This window comes from Castor canadensis, chromosome 10, assembly GCF_047511655.1.
Source record: "Castor canadensis chromosome 10, mCasCan1.hap1v2, whole genome shotgun sequence".
NCBI classification, from domain to species: domain Eukaryota; kingdom Metazoa; phylum Chordata; class Mammalia; order Rodentia; family Castoridae; genus Castor; species Castor canadensis.
In genome coordinates, this window is record NC_133395.1 from 90,001,767 (window position 1) to 90,029,129 (window position 27,363).

The 27,363-nt window shown below is 38.2% G+C and overlaps 1 pseudogene; it reads left to right on the forward strand.

The window, feature by feature from the left end:
- The first annotated feature begins 12,154 nt into the window (after positions 1-12,154).
- LOC109680989 (guanylate-binding protein 6-like) lies at positions 12,155-20,829 on the forward strand (annotated as a pseudogene).
- The last annotated feature ends 6,534 nt before the right edge of the window (positions 20,830-27,363 follow it).

Consider the following 27,363-nt stretch of genomic DNA (forward strand, 5'->3'; position numbering starts at 1 on the left):
TTTATATGCACATCACAATTCGATTCCCAGCAGAAGGTCTTTGGCATATGTGAAAAATTTTAGATACATATTAAATTATTAAAATAATCAAAGAACTACATTAAGTACTTCTGTGATTATTCTATAAGCAGGCAGTCTCATGACCAATATTACACATAGTATTTTTATACAGTAATATGCCATTGCTTGAGCACTCCCACAATCCTTTCTCCCTTTTCTTGGGCTTCCTTTACAAACTGCCTCTCTGGCATTACCTCTTACAGAGTGAATTGGAATTGACCATTTATTTATCATGGGAAGTTCAGTGGTGAGTACTGGGAGAGGGTAGGAATGTGTCAGGAATTCGAAGAAAGCAGAAGAGTCTTCTGTTCAAGAATACTGGGAAATGGTTTATGGAGAAGGCCTAAAAAATTGGTTTGAGGTCTACTTAGTTCTTCCTCCCTATCTGTGGGCAGCAACAGTGGTGATGACATAAACCACAAGAGATGTTTCACTGAACTTGGCAGAAAGTGGCAAGAACAAATGTATCCAACCTTGACACATGACATAAATAAGTTTGGCACTCCAAACCAAATCCACAAATTCTCAGAATACTACTGCTTTCCTAAATATGCAGTGTTGGATGGTGCATGTGGCTGCCTGATTCAGTGTTCTAATCCTTGTCTTTAGATTCTGTTGCTCTTATTCCCTAATCTACATTCTGGAATCCTTCAACATATGCACATAGTAAGTCCATGAGCATCCATGACCTGTATAAACCTGCGTTCATTATGACTAGACCATAGTGGAGGCACTACTGAGTTTGAATCTATTGCTTGAGCCTTAGCATTGTGCCTCAGCCATCACCTTTGTTCCAGAATTTCCTTTTGGTGAACTTTTCTAGTACTCCATGATCTAGTAGGATTATAACCATCCATCTGTAAGTGATGCAGACTGACTTAAAATATCCCTGGGATCAATTCCTAATGGCACTGACTGGAATTCTGGGGTTCTGGAACCACTTGGATTCTGTTTCACTCTTTCTCTGATACCATCCATAGAGCCTCTCTAGTACTTAACTGGCTCTTTGTATGCACTTGTGATGGAAAGCCAAGGGGTCAACTAACAGATGTTGGGGTCTTTTAGTAATATTGAGAGCTGGGTCATTAGACATCAGGGAGCCTAGATCCTCATAGCCAAAACAACTGACACTAGGTTTTGGGTTACAGTGAGAAAATTCTCACCTTAAATCGTATCACATATGTGGCTTCACTAAGGAAAGAGATAAAAACTTTTCAGGCACCTATTAACAGCCTTGGGAATTCTGTTTATAAAAGAGCAGCATTGGGAACCATGAGGTTCTATTGCAGGAACCCTAACCTTGAAATGAAATGAGTGTAAAATTCTGCCTGGAAAAAGGACAAGTTCCAGTCCTGGGACAAGATGCAGCTCATTTGAGCTAGTGGGTCTTTCACTCCTCATGATTTGTTCATTTAAAGGTATCAGATCCACAGAATGAAGAGGCAAACCACAAAATGGAAAAAAAATCTTTTCCTGCTGAATATCTAATAAGACATAAATGACTTAACCAGACATACAGGGAGGGCAAACAACTAAACTCACCAAAAATCAATGACCCGATTAAGAAATGGGCTAATGAATTGAACAAAGAGTTTTCAAAGAAAGAAGCCTAAATGGTCAGAAAACACATGAAGAAAGGCCCAATATCCCAGGCAATTAAAAAATGCAAATCAAAACCATGTTAGGATTCCACTTCACTCTTATTAGAATGGCTACAATCAAGAACACAAACAAAAAACAAAATTAGCAAGGAAGTGAGAAATAAGAAACCCTTATACAGTGTTGATGGGAGTGTAAATTAGTACAACTACTATGGAAAACATTATGGAGGCTCCAAAATAGTAGAACTGGCATATTATCCAGCAATGCCATTTCTAGGGATATATCCAAAGGAATGTAAATTGGGTTACAATGAAGACACCTTCACATATACATATATATGTATATATATATATCATATGCATTATCTATGATATACCACATCTATTATATTTCCTTCTTCCAGATTAGGGCAATTTATGCTCATTAGCCTTCTCATAGATGAAAAGGGATCAACATCTAAACACGTATTACAATGCTTATGGTGGAATAGTTGAAGTAAATTGCTACATGAATAAAGTAGTAAATGTCTAAGTTCCAATGGCTACTGTCATTGAGCTTTGTCTCAATGCTCTCTTAGCAGGATAAAATGCCTTTTTAAAGCTCCAGCAATTCTATCATAGAAAGCTTTCTGACCCAGTCTGGATGCCAGTAGAATCCCGAATTTTAAGCAGCCATCATTCCCTAAACTATCGTTATATTAATAACACATCCTGTGCCCAATCACATTCTTGTATGACAGAATTTTGTATGTAGCTATTGCTTATTAAATACCTATCTATAATGTAATTGGTCACATGAAAATCAACACTCAAGGAATAGAAGTTACCCAGAAAATTGTTTCTTGAAATGAATTATTTTATAGAATGGAAAGCACTTTATTGTTGTGTATGTGTATTTCTATCACTAAAAACACTTCATGAAAAAATTCATGGCATAAAATATTGTAAAGTAAAAAATGAACAATCTCTTCAATGAGCTAGCAATGCTATGAATTTGGGAATAATATTTGTATGGTTTTATCATTATAGATTTGCAAGTATTTTTCCTAAATAGAATCATACTAAGTATATCTGAAATTAAGTCATTATTACCTGCTATCTACAAATATGTCTTCAGAAAATAAATTTACTTTATCTGCATTAAATCCTGATGGGTGAATAAGAAACACATTTATTTTATTTAAAATAGTATTCTATTATCCCTGGATTAATATTTTAGACCCCAATACAAAAATAAAATTAGATTTTGCTGGTCAAAGGAAAAGCGGCTGATTTCTGAGCATCACTTCTTCTTCCAAACAACCTTGCTCTGCTTTCACTTTCAATATCTTTTATGAGAAAAAGTCTAAATTTGTGTTTTGATATGAACACTGGAAAATACTTTTTATTCAAAATCAGAGGGTAAATTTAGTGATCATTATTTACAAAAATATGAACCTGACATGCTGAGAAAGAGAATGAAAAAAGACTCGAAGAATTGTTGAGTCTTGCTAGTTGTTTTAGGATTAAGGTTAAACCAGAACCCAATCTTTATGACACACTAGAAATTTTTGGATCTGGGTATCTGTTTGTGAGAACCTGGATAGCAGTCTCAATTTAGAATCAGGCATTAGGTTGTATGAAGATTGCACAAGATTCCAAATTCTATTAGGTGGTTGAGACATTGGAGAGGCTAAAATTTGACTTTTAATATCAGAGATTAGATTGTCACTTTATAAACTGTACATGAGTAGAATCATATAGTATGTATCCTACTGTGCCACATTCCTTTTGTTTACCATTATCATTGATATCTATCCACATTTTAATGTGTAACTTGTGGTTGGTAATTTTTATTGCTAAAACAATGAGTAAGTATCACAAGGAACAAGAGGAAAAGAGGGCATGGAGAAAAGAAAAGAAAAAGAGAATGTGGGCCAAAGGATGTGGTTTCTGTAAAAAATGGGTAACACAGTAAAAATATCAGCTCTCCTTGGTTCCAAGGGATTGGGGTCATCCCATAGGTTTGGCCATTCCTCCAGGAGCATGGCAACATTGCTCCTGCTCAGGTTGGCAACTTGGTTATCTAACTCTGCTGGTCCACTTCTCATGGAGCATCTTAATTCAATGGGGACAACCCCTTTAAAATGTGAATTATAAGTATTTTGTGCCCTGGACAATTCACAGAACTTGTGGATCCAGCCTGGAATCAGACAATACACAGTTTCAAACATTTCCTGATTTAATAATCAAATAGATAATGATACTGCGTAAGACTTTCATTTTTTAATCAACACAAATAGTGGTTCTGAAGGCTATGAAGTCAGAATATTAAGATGAAAATGTAAATGAATAGACTCAACTAGCATAGCCTGACTGACCAGTTTTTAAAGTCAAAATTTAACTACTTCTTAGTCTACAATGACCCCTGACAAGGTTTGGCAACATATATGGAGACTTTTAGCTGTGAAGACTACCAACAATCAACATATAATATATCTTTTTACTATCGCTAATCAATCAGATATCACAGAGCTCAGAGAGAAGCCAAACTATCTCTTGATGGATTATACAAATAGGAACTTAGAAGCAACAGTGAAGGTTTTCTCTTCCCAATTACCCTAATGTGTCTTTTACTGGGGGGCGGTAAAGAACAGCCAAGACTCTAGGGCTGTACGCACTGGCACTGTGTGTGATCACCATCACTATGTGACCTAAAGCAAGGGATTCTGTTTAAGGGTAAAAATAAGACGAAGTTAAACAATTTTTAAGTTAATGACAAACCACATTTGCAGTTAGCACTTCATTATCACATGAACTCTGTTTACAATATTATTCACTCTCCAATTCCCATGTATTCTATCTTCTGTGTGTGTTCTCAGATTACATGTGACCTCCATACAGCAAGTGTGTCTAAGTACCCTATCTTCAATTCCTGCTGTCTCTTCCCTGAGAAGATATGACTGTCCTACCATATGGGGACAGACATAATTATATGTGAAGTAAAGGAGAACCTGTTTTGCCAGGTGCCAGGTTACCTGTGCTGCCAGGTTTACCTGTTTTCTCTCACACATTCCCTGCTCTGGAAATTACAGCGTTCTCTATATTGCTTACCATTGTAAATATGAGGGCTTTGGATGAAAGTACATAAAAGGAAGTTGACAACAGATGAGTATTGTGAAGAATGGGAGACAGAAAGAGAAGGAAGGAAGGAAGAGGAAAAAGAAAAGAAAAGAAAAAAAGATGCCAGGCACTGCTCACGTCTGTAATCCTAGCTACTCAGGAGGCAGAAATCAGGAGAATCGCAGTTCAAAGCCAGCCTGGGCAAAAAAAGTTTGCAAGACCCTGTCTCGAAAAACCCTTCACAAAAATAGGGCTTGTAGAGTGGCTAAAGGTGAAGGCCCTGAGTTCAAGCCCCAGTACTGCTAAAAAAAAAAAAGAAAAAGGAAAGTTATAAAAAGGCCCCAAATCTCAGGACTTAGAGATTCACCACCAACTTTCTAATCAGAGAAGATTCATGTCAGGCCACAGCTGCAGTTTCTGTTTCCCTTTTACTCTAGAAAGCACCTGGAAAGGGGGAGGAAAGGGTGGTGCAGTTGGTAGACACCCAGTAACTGCTGTCGCAGAATTCATACTCTGGGGTCCAGCTGTTGATCACTGCTCTCTCGTGTTCCATGGGGAGGGGGTTATTTTCTTCAGGGTTCTGAAGCACAGTGAAAGGAAGGAGAAGGTAACCCTGCTGATGTCCTTGTCTAAATCCAAGAGGCACTGAAGGAAAATCATTGGTTCTGTCCAAGGTTTCACTCTATAGACACCACAGATAGTCACTGGATGCTTGTTATGTGCATCCTGGTTTCTCCTCTTTGCCCATCTCAGACCCCAAAGTCTGTCAACTTCAGTTTAATTTTTGAGATCTTGGTCGATCAAGCAATGGAAAGAATTGTCTTTCTACAGTAATTTATTTTTATTTTATATATGACTAAGGAAGGCTTGGAGTGGGTACTTTTAACTGTGAAATTTGGTATCAAGTCTCAAATTGAAAAGTTCAAGTTAAAATGAACCATCTCTGACATGTGGTGCAAATGTGTAAAGGGGAAGTCATGTGAGGGTGGTGTGAAGGTGGTTCACTTTCATTTGTCTTCTCCACTACAAGCTGGACTCATAGGGCTCCACACCTGCATCTTGCTGAAGTACCTCCTGAATGTGTACAGAAGTGCGAGGGGTGGGAGGAGGCTTCCCCATTATGAGTGCATAAAACTCAGTGGGCTTGTTTTCTGGGGGAGTGAGGATGCCAGGAGAGCAGGTGGTAGCCTATGGTAGCTAATCTGACCTAACTGAAAGTTAGATAAGTGGACAGAGAAACAGTTGGCTTGATCTGTGAGTTCATCCATTGTGGGGGAGGGAAAGGTAAATGTTGATCAATGAGTACCAAGTTACAGTTAGATAAGAAAAAATGGTCTGTGTACTACTGCACAGTGGAATAATTATAGATAAATAAAGGATTTTACATTTCCGAAAGCTAAAAGAAAGGATTTTAAAGTTTTCACCCTAAGGTAATGTTAAATGTTTGAGTAGATTGATACATTTAACCTGATTTACATATACATGACACAATGCATACAATTTATACATATTTGCAAACATCAAATTACCTGATTAATATGTATGATATATATGTTATTATTTATGGGTTAAAAGGAATTTAAGTTAAGTTAAAAAAAACTTCCTATTGCCTCAACTTTGAATTCTGTAGTTCACTAGGGTAGACTTATTCCCATTGTGATGTTCTGCAATTCCCAAATAAATGCAGTGTTCTTTGGAGAATCTATGAAACTCTTTGTTTCTTTGTGTTTTTTTTGTTTTCTTTGTTTGGTTTTGTTCCATTTTCGGGTTGTCAAGTCACTGTGGAAGACTGTGAAATTTCCTCCCTTTTCATTCTATGAAGTCCCGCTTCCTGACACACAGTGCCAAATTTTCAATGGTTAATTCAGTAAGAAATGAGTGTATTTAAAATTTTGCTTTTCCTCCTGATCAGAACATACTTGCACTATTGAGATATCAAGTTTCAATTCTCAAAACAGTGCTGTTCTGACCACCCAGGCTCAGAGGAAACTCCAAGCTAAGACAGCTGAGAACAAGTCTCCTGCCTACAAAGCCAGGTGAGTTCTCTAGGAAACCAGGTCTTCCATGAGTATTTCTTTTAATGAACAGCAACAACTAGGTCCTAGTGACTTAGGGAAAGGGGTCAGATTGGAGAAGGCAGTGGGAGGACAGAGGGAGGTCCATGGGACTCTGTGCTATAGGCACTCCAGTCTCCCTTTGCTCCAGAGGCTGCTGTGAGGCTGAAGTGACTGCCCCACGGTCCCAAGATACACTGCTCCTTCTAGGGGATCCATAGGATTGGAGCAAAGACTCCAGCTTGGCACACAGGAACTGAGTCCCTCCTTCATCTGCCCAGGCTGGGCTGAAGTCCCTCCTGACACTGAAGGACCAAACCCCAGCATCTGGCAGAGCAGAGGCACTGCTGCAGGGTCCTGCTGCCTCTCTTGACTCCAATACTCACATGTTTCCTGACTGTCCCCTGCCTGGATTTGGAAAAGAGAGGGTAGATGGCCCTCAGCACAGTCATTTTGAATCCCAAATACATCACTTGTCTTTGTGGCATCCACAAAGAATCCCATGGATTTTGCACAGGTGAATTTTATGGACTGCTTTACTCTCAGTCTAGCTAAGGAAATATTAAAAGCAACATGAAGGTATAGGCCTATGGGTGTATCCTACACTGTTTCAAATGTATAAGCCATCCAAAAACCACATCAGGATAACTTGTAGCACTTAGAGAAAATCATGGTTAGGACAGTTTTAACTGTCCCTCCAAATGACTTGTGGACAGCTGGAAATCTCTAATCATGTACATGACCTAATACAACTGTCTCATTCTTTTTTAATTTTTAATTTTAATTAAATTTTAATCCAAAAGCTTCTTGGCTTGGATACCTGGGTCCTGCATTGCAGTCAGAAAGCTGGGTAGAAGAGGAAGAGTTAAAAGAAAAGGAGGAAAAAGATTCATAAGCTCCTCGATCTTTTCCCAATGTTTCCTTAAACTTAAGAGGTAGAAATCTTCAATTTCTCCTATATGTAACACAGTAGTTAAAACCCATGCTTTGTTCCACAATTCTGTTCCCCAACAGCTATAGCAAAAGAATGAAAATTGTACATAGGAAGTCAGTGAAGAAACCAATTTTTTTTTCCTGACAAAAGTATTTTCTACTTCCCTTGGTAGTTACCAATTACAGGACATATTGATTCATATTAGCCTCTGCTTCACTGCCTCACTTGCTCTAATGAGCAGTTCTGTAATCAGAAATGTTAGTCATCCTGGGAGACTTAATAATTATTGAGAGCTTATTTTTTGTTGGCCTGCACCATAATGAAGCTGGCATAAACTGCTTGATCTATAATATTGATAAGAAAAGCAAGGCTTACAGAGGAATGTTCCCTTTCCAGGTCTTACAGGCAGTAAATGATAAGGACCCTGGGGTTTGACACCTGACAGTCTATCTCCTGAATCTGTGGAGAGCAGCCCAGGTGGCTCTGGGTTCCCAGGTCTGATTGATCCTCCACCAGTCCCTCCCTGTCACTATCTTCCTATTCCTTCTCTTCTGCCTGCCTTTCTTTGCTCCCATAGGTCTTTGTCTCCTTCATATCCAAATTAGCTTCTGGTTGGAAGCCATGTAACCAATCCTAACACTAACCAAAGTCAATCCCTTATTTGCACTTAGAATTCTATCTTTGTTACCTTGTGAGAGAATTAATTGTTCTTTAAAAATGAACACTTATACAAAACTTACTATATATTAGGAGTAGTTTGAAATATATGAGGAATATTATATAATATTTTATTTTCTTATACTCAATGAAGTGACTATTATTAGTATTCCCATCTTACATAGGAAGAAACTGAGGCATAGAAATGTCTTTAAAACCTCTGACCATTCCACTCACAATTCATTTGCATAGAAAGTCATAAGACCAATCTCTTGTAATCCACTGGGAAGATATAATCATCCCACAAGATCAAGGAGAAAATCACAAATGATTGATCAAATATCCCATATGAGGAATTTGACCTAATCAGAAACAGAACATTAATGATATGTGCATGCAGTCAATAATAAACTATTACCTGTGTGACTTCTCAGGTACCCTATCATCTGATAGTCCGGTGGGACCTTATTTATATCACATGCATAACATATCTTTAAGGTCAAGGTAATCACTCTAGTTTCTTTAGTATTATTTATGATGGACACTAAAGAACCAGCAAACTATGGCTAGGAGATGGAGTGCTGAGTATTCTGGCTTTACCACCAGGATGCTGCTAGCTATGATTCAGTTGAGAGGAAAATGAAGTCATGGAGAACATATCTAGTTTGGACTATACACACCAGTAATGTGATGATTCTGATGATATTTAACATTGCATGTATCATATCATTGATCTGGATAAGGTTCACTGAAAAGTGACCTGAGAGCTGGTTCCTGTCATTTTAAGAACTGAAATCCTATTCTTGAAAGCTTATTTAGAAACTCTAGCAGGGGAGTGCAGGTACTACAATACAAAGGACCCAAGAGAAAGAGTCCTCCACTATCATCCCCTTCAAACTTTGTACATTTTCCAGAAGGAGGCACATGATGCTGGGAGAGAGGAAGGAGGAACCCATGTAGTCAGCCATATCAGCTGAATCAAACCTGGAGAAGCATGGGAGATACAGTTGTCACATCGTCATAGACTGAAATCTCATTTTTCATGAAGGAAGAACAGACAGCAGCTCACCTAAAAATAAGGTGGTAAAGCTTTGCACTGATGAAAAATCTATCCCTAAATCCCCGGAAAGTTGCTTGCATCACTGTTTCACATACCTAAAGGATTTAGTGTCTTAGTATTGAAACTGATAGGATCATCAAGAAGCCCTCCTCTCTACTAGGAAGAGAAAGAATTCTTGAATCATGTCTAGATCTACTTTGGTAGAAAAAGAAAAGGTAAGAAAAACAAAGTGTCAAGTCCAAACTGAAGTAATATCACAATTAAGCTTCCAGTCTGAGTCAGGCATCAGTGGCTAATGCCCATAATCCTAGCTACTCAGGAGGTAGAGATCAGGAGGATCACAGTTCAAAGCCAGCACAGGGAAATACTTTGTGAGACCCTATCTCAAAAAAACTATCAAATAAAGGAAGCTCAAAGAGTAATCAAAGGCATCTGAGAACTTTCCCCTGCTTACACAGTCCATTCCAGGTGAGTCAGCTCTTAAACTCTGTCATCCAAGCCCCTTTCCTTCCCAGTACTGAAAAAAAAAAGTTCTACTCTGAGGGACTGAGACACCAAAAGAGAAAGGCCACTCTTCTTTTATAACTGAAATGAGCTGAGTACCCATTGACCTTTGTGGTGAATAATTTCTTTCCAAAAAGATTAAATCTCATTATTTTCCTGTGTGTGCAGGTTGAAGATTCTTGGCTTAAACACCTGGAACCAGAAATATTTCAAATTTCAGACTTTTTCAGTTTTTGGAATATGTATATATGTATAGTGAGGTATGGAAAACAAGTTCAAACTTGAAATTGATGTGAGTTTCATGTATGCCTTATGCACAAAGCTCAAAGGTTATTTTAAACTATATTTTTAATAACTTTGTGCAAAAATGTTACGTTTTTTGTAACTTTTCTACTTGTAGCTTTATGTCAGTGGTCAACATGCTTTGCATTCTGGTGCATTTTTGGATTTTGAATTTTCAGATTATGGGAGTTAAAGTGTGTTGCACAAATGATCAGGAAAGTCAAAGAGCAGTCTAGGCACTTCCCAGGACTGAGAAGTTCACTTCTGAGAAACAGGTGGGTGACATGCCAGAGTCCTGTTAGCTAGGGCAGGAAAGGAGCTGTACAGGGCTAACAGCTAGCTCTGATGCCAGATTTGCCTGTTGTGCTTCAAAAACTGGCTGGACTAGATATTACAGATTTCTCTACATTGCTTACTACTATGAGAATGAGGGATTTGACTAAAGGAATCAGAAGGGGGTGGCAAAGTGGATAGGGAAACTGTTGGCTCACTCTCTGGAGAGAAGTGGCAGAGGAACTTCAGAATGGGCTGGGAAGATCAGGACTTTCCTCTCCCCACCAACTCATTGCACAAACTCCCTTTTCCTTCCCATGAGAAAATATTGCAGAAACCTAACCTGTCACTTCAGTAGGAAGGAGTGCAGTTTCCACTTCAGTTCTCCATCATCTCAACTCCTAATTGGATGAATGCAATAACCTGTTTGATTTTCATCTTCTAAGAAGAACCGTGGGTTTTCCAAGGAATAATCAAGAAGAAGCTCAAGGAGTGAGCAAAGGTATCTGAGAATTTTCACCTGCTTATGGAGCCCATGACAGATAGGTCAGCTCCTAAACTCTGTCATCCAAGTCACTTTCCTTCAGCTGCCAACATCAATGAGTTGCCCAGTGCTCACTCCACTCTGGAGTTGCAGACTCAGAATGGCCAGTGGTCAAAAGCCATAGATTTCAGTTAGCGGTGGGATGGCGTCTGGCCCTCCAACACTTCACTGTAGACAGAATCAGTGTCTATGTTTTAAAGGTGGCTGCCAGGTGGAAGCACATATCCCACTTCCTTAGAATGTGCTCCTGCTGTTCCTTTTTGGACTTCCACCAGGAGCTGCAGCAGAGTCCTGCACGAAGGCCAATGAATGTCCAACCATGGTCCATGGGAACATGGGGATAAAGCCCTTTCTGGAAGTGAAGAGCCAAACCCCAGCACCCTTGTGAGAATGTCCTGTGAGGTAGCATCTTTCAGCCTCTCTCCTCCTATCCTCAGTGATTTCTGATATCTGTTCTCATCAAAGTCAAAGACATTGTTCATTTTCTCTCATTTTCCTGGAGCCCTTCTTAATCTGCTATAAATGTAAACTTAAAAATCAGCGTCCCTATCCCATTATCTGCTTATTTTCTTCTAAGAATTAACACACAGACATATACTTTATATATTTGATTTATTGTTTGTTTCATCCACTTGAATTTGATCCACTTTGTTTACTCTTTGATATTGAAAACCTAGAAGAGTGTCCACCAATGGCAGAGAATAAATAGTCAACGAATTAATGAGACACCAAATTTCTTTAGAATGCCTGGAACCTTTCCTAACTATTTTCCATCTTTATGATGTTATATTCTGCCTTCACATTCCCCAAAATCTCACTGTATTCATGGTCTGTCATTAATAAATTGCTTCTCTTGTTTCTTCCTTTAGAAGGTCATCATTTAGAAGACACTGTTCATAAGGCATCTGAGCCAGGCTGTGACATACTAGACTGTTTTTTTTTCTTTTGGATGCATACAAAACATAAGAAGTTGGCATACATGTTTCACAAGCACAAAGCTGATATGCACATCCCTTGAATAACCAGGAGAGATAACTTTGAGTTCATGCATTCCAGTGAGAGGTTTTCCATGTTTCAGAAACCATGCCATCTGTTTCTAGCATGAGGGCCCACATTTGTCTAGTGGAATAGAAGAAGGAGCAACTGATGGTGAATTCAGAAGCCTTAAGGATTCTTGAAAAGATATCTCAAACTTTGGTGATGGTAGCAATTGTCAGGCTGCATCATATGGGAAAATCCTACCCCATGAATTGTCTTGCTGGACAGAACAGTGGTGAGTGTGACCCCGGGGCAGATTCAAGTGATAGGACAAGCTGATGACAACTTCTCTAAGGACATCTTAGGAAGAGCCTCATCCCTCCCACTGAAGAACAGTTCTCCTTTGTCTCTCACTTATAATCTCAAACCTAGCCACAAAATCTCCCTCTTTTCCTATTAACAAAGAGCTTGCCAACCTATCCAAGGATCCACCCTGCTACTCTTCCTGATCCCATCTACTCTCACCTGCTCAGGAGAAGAACTCTAGCAAGTACTTCCTTCCTTTCTTCTGCATCCTTCTCCGAAGTTACATACTCATCCTAAGAAGCACACAAGTAGAGTTTAATGGGTCCTTTTTTAAAGTGGGTAAACAGAACAATGCATAGTAGAATACCTGTGCATAGATCCAGTATCCAAATTGCAGTATTTTGTGCGTTTTGTTATTTATTTAGCTTCTTAACAGAAAATATTTAATAAATTCTCACCACTGTAGCATATAGAATAGTCAAAGTATGAATGTTTAATAAAGCTCAGAAATACAAAGTACACCCAGATCAAGAAGAAAACCTTACCAACACTGCAAAATCCATTTTGCACCCTCTCACACCTTCCCTAAAACTCACCAATATTTTGCCTTTCAGGGCATGCTTCTTTTACTCTTGATTCTTCCATACTTCTTCCACTCTATAGCCTATTGTGCATTCTAGAAAACAACTTCTTTTGAATTTTATATAAAGGGAATTATCGTGTATGTATTATTGGTGTCTTGCTTCTTTTGCTCAAAAATAAGTTATAAGATTGCTCTAATTGTCACATGTATTTGTTGGTCATTAATTTTCACTATTTTATGCTATATTGTTATTTCATTACATTATTTGCCCATTTTGTGACTGATGAGCATTGGTGTTATTTGCTGTTTTAACCTTTAATGAATAATGTTGCCAAGAGTATTGCTTTTTTTATATCCTGGTGCACATGTGCATGAACTTCCCTTATACCACATAGCCAGAAATGGAACTTCTGAATGAGACAGTGTGTGTGTGTTTAGGTTTTCTAAGTAATATTAATCAGCTTTTCAAACTTTATTTGCAATTAACATACTCTTCATCAGTATCTAAGGGTTACACATATATTACAAAAATTTGGTAACAAAACACAAATGTTCCACTTGTTTATCTGTATACAGTATAGTTGTATGATGTTTATCTCACTAGAAATACGTTAGAGATCCTTGATATGGTATTCCCTATTTGGTAAGCATGTGTTTTTTTCCTACCAAATTCTCTCTTTTCTTTGCATTGGCTGTTATAACAATCTTACCATAATACTATTTGATGCTTCTATCTTTAAAGTCCCTACAGATGATTCCTTCCTCTCTGGCTCATAAACCCAGTACCATTATGGATTGAAAATTAATTTATTAAACCCTGAAGATCCCAAGGGGTTTCTCTCTCTCTCTTTCCCTTCCTTTCCCTTTTTTGCTTTCTATTCTTTCAATTTCTCATAAACAAGAATTTGCTTTCATCATTATTTTAGGGAAATTCTTGAACATCAGTCAAAAAGATATATTTCCTAGAAGGATCAAATAAATTAATAGGTTGTTTTTGAGGTATTTTTTGAAAACCCTAAGAGACAAATATAATAAAGGAGCTTTCAATCATATTGCTTTTAATTTATACTCAAGATAGCATTAGGCAACAATGAGGTAATTTCCCAGTGCAATGTTAAGGAAGTCTGTGATCCTAAAATGCTTTAACCATCTGAACTATGACTTTCCCACCTCCCATGACATAGAAAGAACAGAAATAATGAGACTCACTCATAGTCAAGCTCCATGAGCAGGAACAGCTTACTGCTGCTCTCTCTTTTGGGTGACTTGCTTTGCTTTGCTGATACCTCACATGACTGAGCGTGATGATTTCTCATCACATGTCATAGTTTCTACATTTGGCAGCACTGGGCACGAGCTGCCTCTGTATTAATCAGCAAACAATGAGATCCTACCACAATGCAAAAATGTGCAGATGGTGTGCCCCCTTTAAGGAACTCACACAGGGTGGGAAATTGATTCCCTAATCATGCTGTACTGTGAACCTCTAGGAACATTATGACATCTGTTTCTACTTAAAATTGAAAGAAGGAAGTATTGCCATATGACAGGTAGGCAAAACCTTGGGCTGTTAGGTAAGATAGATCACCCAACAGTTCTAGGAACTGGTCCTGAAATCCTCTAAACTGTAGGTTTAAGCCTTTGAAAAGTAAGGCCAATAGATATCTTTCCTGATTCGTTTCAGTTATATCCCACCAATAAAGAACATAGAGCTTATTGTTTGCTTAAAATGGAGTAAGAAAAGGAATGAAATAAGGGAGGAAAGGGGAGTAAAAAACCAACAAAAGCCAATGTACCCTTACAAATCCTGGGAGGACACATCACCCTCTCACCTATGTGAAAGTCAGTTTTCATCATTATGATAAGTCAGGCACAAAGATAAAACAGTTATTTTGCTTACAGTTTTAGAAGTTTCATTCCATGATCAATTGACACCAATGCTTTTTGGCTTGTGGTAAGACAGCACACATGCTAGGGAACACACAGCAAAGTAATCATGCTCTTCATGGTTAGCCAGAGAGAAAAAAATAAGAGGAAAAGACCTAGATCCTATAAGCTACTTCAAGGGCATACCATTACTAACTGGAAGACTCCCTACTAGGCCCACCTCTTAAAATTTCTATCCTCTCTCATTAGCACCACACTAGGGACCAATATTTTGACAGAAATGGTTTGGGGAAATATTCCAAATCCAAGCTATAGCATCCAGTCATGAGGTAATTGAAGAGCATTTAATGTAGCATTTAAAAGTGCACAGAAGGTTAAAGGTCACTAATAAGAAGTGAGAAAACACTTGGTGATGGCTAGGTAGATATTAGCACAATTGTACTCTGAAGAGACAAAGAATTGATGCCAAGATAAGGCAAATAGCAAAACTATTGGATAGAGATACATGAAAGGAACTATATGCCTTGAGGTAGAACCAGGCCCTTGGGACCCTGTGGTACAGTAGCATAGAATCTGGAGGACACATACCTAGTTTAGGGGTCCAGTGCTGTTGCTTCCCACTATTTGAATTCTGACAGACAACATAAGACACTGAGCTCTTTAGGGTGAGATAAAAGTACATAGGTTAACAGTTTACACTAGCTCCGTAACATGACATACATTGAGCATTTGGAAGAATAAGATGAATAAAGGGGCACAAAATGCTTCTTGAGAAAGTTTTTAATAAACACTGGATTAGTTACTCTTCTGAAATGGGAGCCCACATTTTCCTTGTCATTTGCTAAATGTTCCTACCATATTACCCAATGTAACTTCTGATCATAGTCTCTGCTGTGACTGTTTGTTGTTTCTCCTCTTCCCTTGCACGCTTCCCAATGGGATCTGCAGTGAGGTCTAAAACCAAGGGTATTTGGATGTGTTATCTGACACACCCCACTAAGCTAAACCACATACTGGTCCTTCTGGACACTGAGAGCCTGGGTGATACAGAATAAGTGAGGCAAAGAATCTTCTCTGCTCTTGATTATCCATTTGCTGTCAAAATTTTCACCTCAATTCAACTTCTGTGGCACAATCCTATAAGCTGCAAATCCAATCATGAATCATAAAACTCCATTTCCTCAAACTTTCTTACTAACCACAACTGCTTGATCTTTTTATGATGTAATGTCATAAGTATATACTAGCAGCTTACATCCAGGGCTCTGTGCTCAGTATTGCAGACATTACAGTAAAAAAATAAAGACCAAGAGATGGGTATAGAGATAAGATATATACAATGTGTTCAGTGCAAGTTAACAGATGCAGAAAGTGGTAAGTTTATCCAGTCCTTCCATTAAGGAATGCTCCATGGCAAAAGCTGTGACAAAAGGATCAAGGAGATAAACTAGTTAAGGTGCATGGGTTTGATGGGTTGATGATAAGAATCATGAAAATGGGGTTTCGGTCAAGGAATCTGAGATCTGGAGTTGAATTCTGTACTGACTAAAAGCATAAGCTAAACCCACTAAATATATTTCAAATTAGGACAGTTATGGCATTTTGTCTTTCTAGTATGAGTCACAATGTTTTCTCTTAGTTTGTATTAGTGTAAATTGAAAGTAGCAGCAGTAGATCCTTGGCTTCCATTACTGCAAAAGTTGGGGATGGGAGGAAGATGCATACGTAGAAGATAGTCCACTTATTTTGTATACTTGTATGAAAATAGAACAATGCACCCTGTTGAAATTTTTTTAAGAAGGGGGTAGGAAGAATGAAGGAGAGTGATGCAGAAGATGAATCTTATCAAAATACATTGTAAGCACATATGTAAATGTTCCAATAAAATCCCCTGTACAACTAATACATGCTAATAAAATAAAATAAAAATAAAAAATAGTGTGAAATTAAAAATTCAGTCTTACAGATCTCAGTCATCATCAAAATGTAACCCAAATGGACTTTTTACAGAATATAGATTGCATAATTTTTTTATATCTCCTTGCATTGACAATAGACCAGAACAAAACAAAATATAAACTGATAGTGGCAGAACAACTAGATGTCCTCCCAACTTACAGCATGGTGTTCCCATCATTCTTTTCTATTCTGGCATGTATAGTTATTGCTTTACTCCAATAAAGTATCTCTGCAATGCCTAAAATTTCCAGGCTCTAACAATTCTTCTTTGGTTTTTGCTGGTGCTTCCACTTGCTGGATCCCTTCAGCTTCACAAGTGTACGTTCTATCATCTCTCTCAAACTCAGCTATTTTCAACTTGTTCAATGGAAAGAGTTCTTGTGATAAATTCCCAGAGTTATTTCTCCCTGTAAATGGGGCCTTCCTCCTTAAATAATTTGTTTATTTTTAAAATAAATTTTGTTTCCACTTCTGGAACACAGTCTCATTTTGGTTGCACTTATATGTTAATATGCTTATTTGCCACTGAAGAAAGTCCCTTCTTAAGAGCCAGGACTGCTACATAGAAATTTGTATCCACAAAACCAAATAGAAGGTCTGCCATTTTTTCTCAGAGGCCCAATCTAGAGAAATCAAACTTAATTGAATATTTGTATCCTTACTACAGCCATGATCAAGACAAAGTTTTTAATGGAATAATTGCCCACTTATTAATGGATGACTACTATGTTCTAGAGACCCTATGAAATGTTTAATATACATTGAAAGTATCATTTCTCTTAGTAGCTAAACAAGCTAATGGATTAATATGAAAATCAATAATGAGTCCTGCATTTAGCATTATCTTCAAGATGTGTTATTTATCTTGGATTCAACACCAGTCCATCAGAAAGAATGAAAAAAACAAAAGGAGTGAATGAAGAATAAACCCTAAGTCCCTTGCTCTCATGAGCTTTCTAGGGTGACGCTAAGAATGACTCATGGATCTTTGCCCTGGCCGTGCTTCTGAGCAGCACCTTTGTGTACAACAGCATGGGCACCATCAACCACCAGGCCCTGGAGCAGCTGCAGTATCCTTCCAGGAACAAGACTGCCATGTTTTCTTGAGTTTAGTAGATGAGCTACTGAGACTGTTTCTTCGTTGCTTTAACTGAATTTTCTTGTTTGAGTAAAAGTGGAAACAGGAGAAAGGGGAATGTTTATAAAACTTGTTTCTAAGTGAGATCTGGAAATTTTATTGTCTCATATTCCTTAGCTATGATCCCAGTTACGTGACTGAATTAACACAGCTAATCAGGGCTAAATCCAGACCCAGACCTGATAAAGTAAAAGACTCCTCAGAGTTTCCTGACTTTGTTTGGACTGTTCGGGATGTTACTCTGGAGCTGAAGTTAGATAGTCATGACATCAGAGATGAGATACCTGGAGAATGCCTTGAAGTTGATTCAAGGTGTCAGAGCCTGGCCTGGGTGGGATAATGTTCAAGAGGGAACCGGGAACAACTGGACCCTATTCAGCCTTTGACATATATGTTTACTTGAGACTGTATTAGACCCTTCCTAATGGTGAATGGTAATTGACAGGTGGCTATGATTTTAACATGTTTTTGTTAAAAAGTTTCAGAGATTAAGATTAAACCCACTGAGGAAATTTAGGGACAATGTTGTATCAAGTAATTTTAAACCAGTTAGTATCATGGGAAAAGAAAGGTGAGGATGATGTTGACTGTATTATTTGGTTCTGATTTTGAAATATTTTTCTTTGCTGTCTGGAAAATCATCTGTCCTCATTTTATTTTTTCCAGCAATATCTTAGCATTATTTCTGCAATTGCTATATTTTAGAGAGTATGTCCAATTTCTGATGTGGGATGGCAATATGAGAAAAGACTTTCTGACATTTTATCTGTTGTGGTACTGGGGTTTGAACTCAGGGCTTACACCTTGAGCCACCCCACCAGCCCTTTTTTTCGTGATGGGAGTTTTTGAGATAGTGTCTCGCAAACTAATCTGCCCAGGCTGGCTTTGATCCTGATCTCTGCCTTCTGAGTAGGGTTACAGGTATGAGCCACCCGTGCCCAGCTGATATTTTATTTTGAATAATCAATCATTTCACACCTTTATTGAATTGTTTATTTATTGTCCACCATATAATGGTTATGGAAACAAATCATAGATGTCTCCCATTGAGATCAGGGCCTCCCTTCCTCTCTAGAAGTACTGCTTTGACTCTTAGTTCTGTTCAAAACTAGATATCTCTTGGAGTGGGTAGATATTCATGAGGGTGTTTGTAAAGTTGGATAAAAGTGCTATAGTTACACAAAGATTCTTGGAATCACCTTGTCTGCCAGCTGTCCCTTCAATGAATTTTCTTTTTATAAGAACAAATCCCAAAATTCAAAATTCCAACAAGCCTACAGAATGTATCAGATACTTCTTTCCAGTCCATAAGTACTTTGTCTTTGGCCTACAAGTGACAAAAAATTATTATACAATCTGGATGAAGTTCCAGAAAGCCAATTGGAGCAGAATTTCCGAATGCAATCAGAAAAATTCTATTCTTATGTCTTCACCAATGCAAAGATCAAGACACTGAGAAGTGAGAAGTGAAATGTCATGGGAAATGGTGAGTTTCCTGTGTCACAAAGCATGTCCTTGGGGTTTGGATTGTGTGACAAAGCTGTGATTCTTGGGGTTGGGAGGTTGTCAATATTTTTTATGCTTCTAAAAAGGAATGTGGAGAAGTAGATGCATTGTTTTTAATTAAAATTTCTATTTACTATCTTTTTTTTTGGTGGAGCGGAAGTATGAAATTAGGGCTTTGTGCCTGCAAAATAGGTACTCTACTATTTTGTAGGCACTTGAACTATTTTGCTACAGGTTTTGTTGGTGGTGGTTTTGCTTTGTTTTGTTTTGTTTCTTGGAGATGGTGTCTTGCAAACTATTTGCCCAGGCTGGGCTCAAACTGTGATCCTCCTGATTTCAGCCTCCGAAGTAGATAGACTTATAGGCATAAACTACCCATTACCAACCATAAATGAGCATTTATTAAAGATGAATACATCAAGAAAAACAAACTAATATGCTAAAGATATAAGGACAAACTACCACTAGGGAGAGAATCCTGCAAGATGAAGAGAAATCCCATAGGATCAGTTTTTCTCAGTGAGAACATAACAGATATTTTATGAATAGACACCAATCAGAAAATAAACAGAAAGCAATGAATCCCATGCAATTTTCTTGAGAAAAAAATTTAAAGAGGATTGGTGGCCTTTGTAATTATGGAGTCCTCATCCTAAGAAGGGGCAATGCTTGTTTCAGCACTCCCTATTGCTGTCTTCAAATTTATGAAATATTTTCTCCAGGGGACTTGCATTTTCATATGGGATTACAAGTTATGTAATTTACTTTCTTGTTTAGTAAGCTTTTTATTTTATTTAAATGAGAAAGATTTTTCCAGGAAGTCATAAAATCAATAATTTAATTTTATAATGAGAATTTGATAACCACAAAAGAAAGTATGTAGAGAGAAACACTGGTTATTAAACAGAAATTAATTCAGAGAACATGAAAGGAAGTATAAAAGACAAGATCCTGGGGAAAGGAAGAGAAGTCAAATTTTAAGATAAATAGATTTTTTTGTGATTTTTTTTATAATTCTAGTCCCAAAAGCCTGCATGCACAATGAATGAGAACCTTCTGTTTATTCCCTACCTACATGTCATTCAGGACTGGGCACACTGGTGAAGTCCTACTTGGATGCCATCAGCAGTGGAACAGTACCTTGTCTGGAGAACACAGTGACCACCCTATCCCAGCATGAGAATTTAGTGGCTGTGCAGAAGGCAGCCAATCACTACAGCAAGCACATGACCCAGTGAATGAGGCTCCCTATGAACACTCCAGGAGCTGCTGGACGTGCACAAATCCTGCAAGAGGGAAGCCATTTTGGTGTTCATGGAACTCTCCTTCAAGGATGACAACCAGGAGTTCCAAAAGAGGATGGTAAAATACACTTTAGCATTTACCTATCCTGACACCTGACCTTCTGGAATGAGGCTTAGCCTCCACTGTCTTCATCCCAAGGTTCACATACTTTTCATAATGGAGAAAACGTAAATTTTTCTTGGTAACAAGGCTCTTCAGTTTATAGTCCACCTTTTCTATAAAAGACACTATTTTGTATTGCACAAAATGAATTATCTTGTGCATAACAGCTTCAAACAGTATTTGTAAAAAAGCTCACCATCTTCAAGTCCTTTCTTCTTTCTTGTCTTTCTGCTTTCCTTTTCTGCTGCAACCAGATAACACTGGTACTTTAGAGGGCTCACATGATTAGGAATGCCCAACAGGGTACTCTCCTTTCAACCTATATTATTACAGAATGCAATCACAGGATTAATAGCCATTTTATTCACAGTCCCAGGGAGAAAAAGGGTGTGGACATCCACCAAGAAAGAGAACTTTCAAGGACATCTTAATTCACCTTTCCAGAGGCATCCTCAGGGAAATTCTGTCTCTCACTCTAACTGGATCTGTCTTAAAGGTGACAAAATTATGCAAATTTCTTAATTTCCATCTACTGAATTACAACGTTGAGTACATCAGAAGTCACAAAAACACAGGACACCCTCGTACACTCCATCAATTCCCACAATCTGAATTACTGGTTTTTTTTCAAGGATTCTTATGCCTACCTAAACATTGGCTATACTCAATGAGTGTGAAATAGTGGGTACTCAAAGAATTTTCATAAAGAGCAAAGAAATTAGTTCACTATGATACTGTGGGTATTATACACACTCATATGCATACACACACACACACACACACACACACACACACCCCAATGTCCTAGAAGCATGAGGAGAGATAAGCACAATAGTTGAAATCCCAGGGTTGCATGAATGTGTGGACACTTTCAAGTCTCAAAATAATCATCCAACTTAGAAAAATACATGAAGTGACATCATTTGCAACAATGTCCTTGGAAGGTAGGTATACTACCACTTTTACGCCAATGAAGAAATAAACACTAATTCACCAGTCTATGCGTGAAGCCATCAATGTAATTGAAATCATTTGAGCAAGCCAATGATGCACATGGATACATGTGTGAAGATCTTCAAACATGCATTAGACATATTCAATGAATGCTGTACATTTCCACACCTGACAGGTTGTCACAGCTGATCTTTGGAATAGCCATACCACAATTAGAGATGTCTGGGAAGCGTGCTGACTTCCATTCTTTGAAACAGAGCATTTAACAGACAAAGAAAGAGGAAATACTTTGAGACCACACCAGCAGCCACACACACCAATGCACTCCCAGCATGACTTAGTTCCACGAAAATTCAGTGTTCTGGTGTCACCGAATGTATGGGTTTTCATCTAATAAAGTTCTTTTTAGTGGCTCCAATTTTTAATGATCACCAGGAAACTGGATTTTTTGCCATCTTTCACTGCTTGTGATGGGGAGAATGGTTAATTTTAGCCCATAACACTACATGTAGGTCTCTGAATTGCATAGTTAAGGTAACTTCTTTTATTAACCTTCTTAGATGGTTGAAGTTCCGCCAGGAAAAATCAACTTCTATTCTAAAAATCAGTGAATTCCAAATTGAACAAGAAAAATCACACAAACACACACACACACGTACAAACACACAAAGTGCTGATATACTGTTTGGTAACGAGTGAACAAGTTTTTAACGACCATCTACTGAATTACAAGGTTGAATAGATGAGAAGTCACTGATCAGCAGGGCATCCTTGTGCACTCCATGAATTCCCACAATCCAAATGAGAGGTTTTCTTTCAAGGATTCTTATGCATACTAAACAGTGGATATACTCAACGAATGTGAAATAGTGGGTGCTCTTAAAAGTTTTACAAATAGAAAAGAAATTAGTTCACTATGACACTATGGGTGTTACATATAGTCGTATGCATATGCAAACACACACACGCACACAACTGTCTGAGGAGCATAAGGAGAGATAAGCGCAATACCTGAAATCCCGGGGTAGCCCGAATGTGTGGACACTTTCATGTCTCAAAAAAATCATCCAAATTAGAAAAATCCATGGAGAGACATCATTTCCTACAATGTCCTTGGAAGGTAGGTACACTACCACTTCAGCCAATGAAGAAAGAAGCACTAATTCACTAGGGCCTATGCATGAAGCCATCACTGTATTTGAAATCCTTTGTAGCAAGCCAATGATGCACATGGATACATGTCTCAAGATCGTTGAACATACACTGGACATATTCAATGAATGCTGTACAGTTCCTCACCTGGCAGGGTGGCACACCTGATCTTTGGAATAGCAACGTTGAGCCCTACCGAAATTAGTGACTTCCAGGAAGCATTGCTGACTTGCATAATTAGGAACAGAGCATTTAACAGACACAGAAATGGGAAATATTTGGAAACCACACCAGCGGCCACACACACAAATACACCCACAGTGTGACTTCCTTCCATGAATAATCAGTATTCTGGTGTCAGTGAAAGTATGGGCTTTCATGTAAGTGAAGTTCTTTTAAGTAGCTGCAATATTTGATGAACACCAGGAACCTGGATTGTTTGCCATCTTTCAATGCTCTTAATTGGGAGAATGGTTAATTTTAGCCCATACATCTACATATGGGAATCTGAATTCCATAGAAAAGTAACTTCTTGTATAAAGCATCTTAGATGGTTGAAGTTCTGCCAGGAAAATTCAACTTATATTCTCCCGTGTATCATGGCTTTCTAGAGAAGAAACAATTATTCAGCTCACAACAGTATATTTAAAATTGGGAAATACTTAAAAATATGTTGTGCCCATTCTAAAAAGACCTCAGTCATTAGGTTTAGTATCTAGAAAATATGTCCTATTGCTGCAATTGAGTGTATATTTCACATGTTACTTCCTTTCCTAGCATCATACTTCAACAGGAGTATGACTCATTTGGCCTTAATGCTGAGGTACGATGACTTTCATAGGAACATGTAACTCTGATACTAGAAACCTCTTGTGTAATATGTTGAATATCTGGCACCAGGTTCAAATCATTGATCCCAACATATGTCACAGGATAACTCCAAATTACTCCTGGTTTTGATTAAGAGAAAATTACATGTTTGTTCCTTACTTCATCTTAAGCATTAATTTCATACAATCAAATAAGCCCCATTCTACTACCCACATAGTTTGACGGTTGACATAGTTTGATGTCAGTCCAGCCATTCAATTCCCGGAATTCACTGTGCATTTCTCTGCATTTCTCCCCACAAATCTCCATTTTTCATTTGGAGAAACAGTGCTTCCACTTCATAATTTCGTGTTGCGGTGAGTTTCATAGAATTCAGTTACTCATGTTTAAAACCAACAGCTTTAGAAGGTTTTGTCTCTGGTGTTCTATCAAGTCTTGGAATAGAGGGCACATTTCACCATTTACTTCCCAGCTAGCACCACTTTTATGTTTGAACAAATTCAGATGAAATTTACCTCATAATGTTGTAGATATTCTATTGTGTTTCATAGATGAAGTAATAGGAAGTTTGAATATCTGGCAATTAGTTCAGCTAATAGGCTTCAGCAAATCTTTTATAGGATCGCTCCACTTCTGTGACTGGTATTTTTAGAGTAGAAATGTGAATGTTCCTGCATGATGCTATCTTTATTATTCACAATTTCCTACAAAAGTACTTCCCATTCTAAAATGAAATTAGTTTGAAGGTTGAATATGTGACACTTCCTTCAAGCCCTGGATTTTTCTCTATATTTCCAAGGATTACACCCATCTAGTACCATTTTTAATTAACAAAACAATGCTCATTTTTCCTCCTATTAGATGTATACACCTATATATATATATGTGTTGTATATATGTGTATATATATGTATATTAGTCTAAATTTCATAGAAAAACATAAATAGAAATTTAAAACGACCTTAAACAGATATTTATAGGTCTGCTTGCTCTGTATGTCATAGCATTTTTCCCAACTTTCCCGGCTTTCATTTGGAATATACATTCGATTAACTCACAATTCACTATCTCTTGTTGCAACTTTCATAGAAACGTGTAATTCTAAAAGAACAGAAAGTACTGATAAGTATTAATCTCTGGTAACAAGATGAATGCCAGGAACTCAGTAAGTCACAGGATTATTTCATATCGGCTGGATTTCTTTGATAGAAATATTGCCTTATGCCGAAATTCATATGCCTATGAACACCATGAAACACAGCTTACTCAGGGCAATTTCGTGCAACATTCCTTTCCTTAGTCAATGTCCCCTGATAGCTAAAAAGCAAGTGATGTCAGATCAACAGGTCACTTTGATTCCATGTAAACTTTATTCCTGCCTTGCGTGTCTGCTATCATCAAACCCTGACATCATGTGTTCAGGGTGAGACCTTGAATTCATGACAGCCAATGCACCCCAAGTTGATGAAGAAAGGTCTGTTCTGCTTGGTGTATTCCACACCCAAGTTGCACAAATGCCTGTGGACAATTCAAACCATGGGTCATGGTAGCTTGGGCTAGCAGTGTGTTTGGAATTCCACAATCCTGACGAGCTCAGGTCAACCATGTTCTGTTACTGTCCCTGTCTCCGTTTTCCGAAGGCAACACTTAACTGAGAAAGCTTCCACACAAGCAGGGTCACCTTCTTCCAGCTTCTTCATTGATTGGCTTGGCTGCCATAGTAACAGGCCAGGCAGGAGTTGCCTATGGACACTCACAGTTCCTGGTGATGTGGGCCCACTGTGACATCACAACCAAGTCTTTTCTGATTGGTCAGACTGCATATGCACTCCTGCTAATGCCCTCCCCCTCCACACACCAACCAATTTGGTGCCAGTAACAGGCAGGTCCTTCTGATCTGAAGATGGCTCATCTCCTGCAGTTTCTCTCCTCATCTTTTCAAGGTTCAACTGAGACGACATTCTTCTCCTGCTTCCTACAACTACCAATCTGGAAGCTGCACTTTGGAGGATAGGAAGTGTTTCTACTGGTGAGTACAAAAACACCCCAAGCCCTTTGCAGTGCAATCAGACAGGAAATGTCCAGTAACATTGGATGAGGAAATTTCTCTCCGAGAGCTACATCTCCCATCATTGGGTGCATATTCCCTTGTGGGGATGCAAAATATAGCACACTGAAAACCAGGGGTTTGTAATTCCATTCTTTTGCTTTCCTAACTACCTCAAAACACACAACTTCTCTCAGGGGCAGGCAAGAGCAACAAAGTAACCAATGTATTCATTTTATGTTGATCAAAAAATAAATTCACTTTGATCTGAGGACTATAGAGGAACACACAGCATATACTGCAGAATGCTTAGTAGTCCCTACTGAGTGAAATTGTTATCATCTCTCCTGTGCACAGAAGTTTAGGGAACACCAGAAATTCTGGACAACCATGAAGCACTCAGAAAGGACATTCCTTTCTGCAAAATTCTCTGGGGAACAAAACAGTACACCATTTCCTCATGGAACTGAACACACAGTCAGTGCAATTCAAGGCTGTAACTCAAAGTGACTTCAAGGCTTAAACATGCATTCTGAAAATCAGTGAATTCCAAATTGAACACGAAAAATCACACCCACACACACACACACAAACATACACACACCCAAAATGCTGATATATTGTTCGTAATCTAGAGAGCAAATTTCTTAATTTCCATCTACTGAATTACAACGTTGAGTACATCAGAAGTCACAAAAACACAGGACACCCTCGTGCACTCCATCAATTCCCACAATCTGAATTACTGGTTTTTTTTCAAGGATTCTTATGCCTACCTAAACATTGGCTATACTCAATGAGTGTGAAATAGTGGGTACTCAAAGAATTTTCATAAAGAGCAAAGAAATTAGTTCACTATGATACTGTGGGTATTATACACACTCATATGCATACACACACACACACACACACACACACACACACACACACACACACACCAATGTCCTAGAAGCATGAGGAGAGATAAGCGCAATAGTTGAAATCCCAGGGTTGCATGAATGTGTGGACACTTTCAAGTCTCAAAATAATCATCCAACTTAGAAAAATACATGAAGTGACATCATTTGCAACAGTGTCCTTGGAAGGTAGGTATACTACCACTTTTACGCCAATGAAGAAATAAACACTAATTCACCAGAGTCTATGCGTGAAGCCATCAATGTAATTGAAATCATTTGAGCAAGCCAATGATGCACATGGATACATGTGTGAAGATCTTCAAACATGCATTAGACATATTCAATGAATGCTGTACATTTCCACACCTGACAGGTTGTCACAGCTGATCTTTGGAATAGCCATACCACAATTAGAGATGTCTGGGAAGCGTGCTGACTTCCATTCTTTGAAACAGAGCATTTAACAGACAAAGAAAGAGGAAATACTTTGAGACCACAACAGCAGCCACACACACCAATGCACTCACAGCATGACTTAGTTCCACGAAAATTCAGTGTTCTGGTGTCACCGAATGTATGGGTTTTCATCTAATAAAGTTCTTTTTAGTGGCTCCAATTTTTAATGATCACCAGGAAACTGGATTT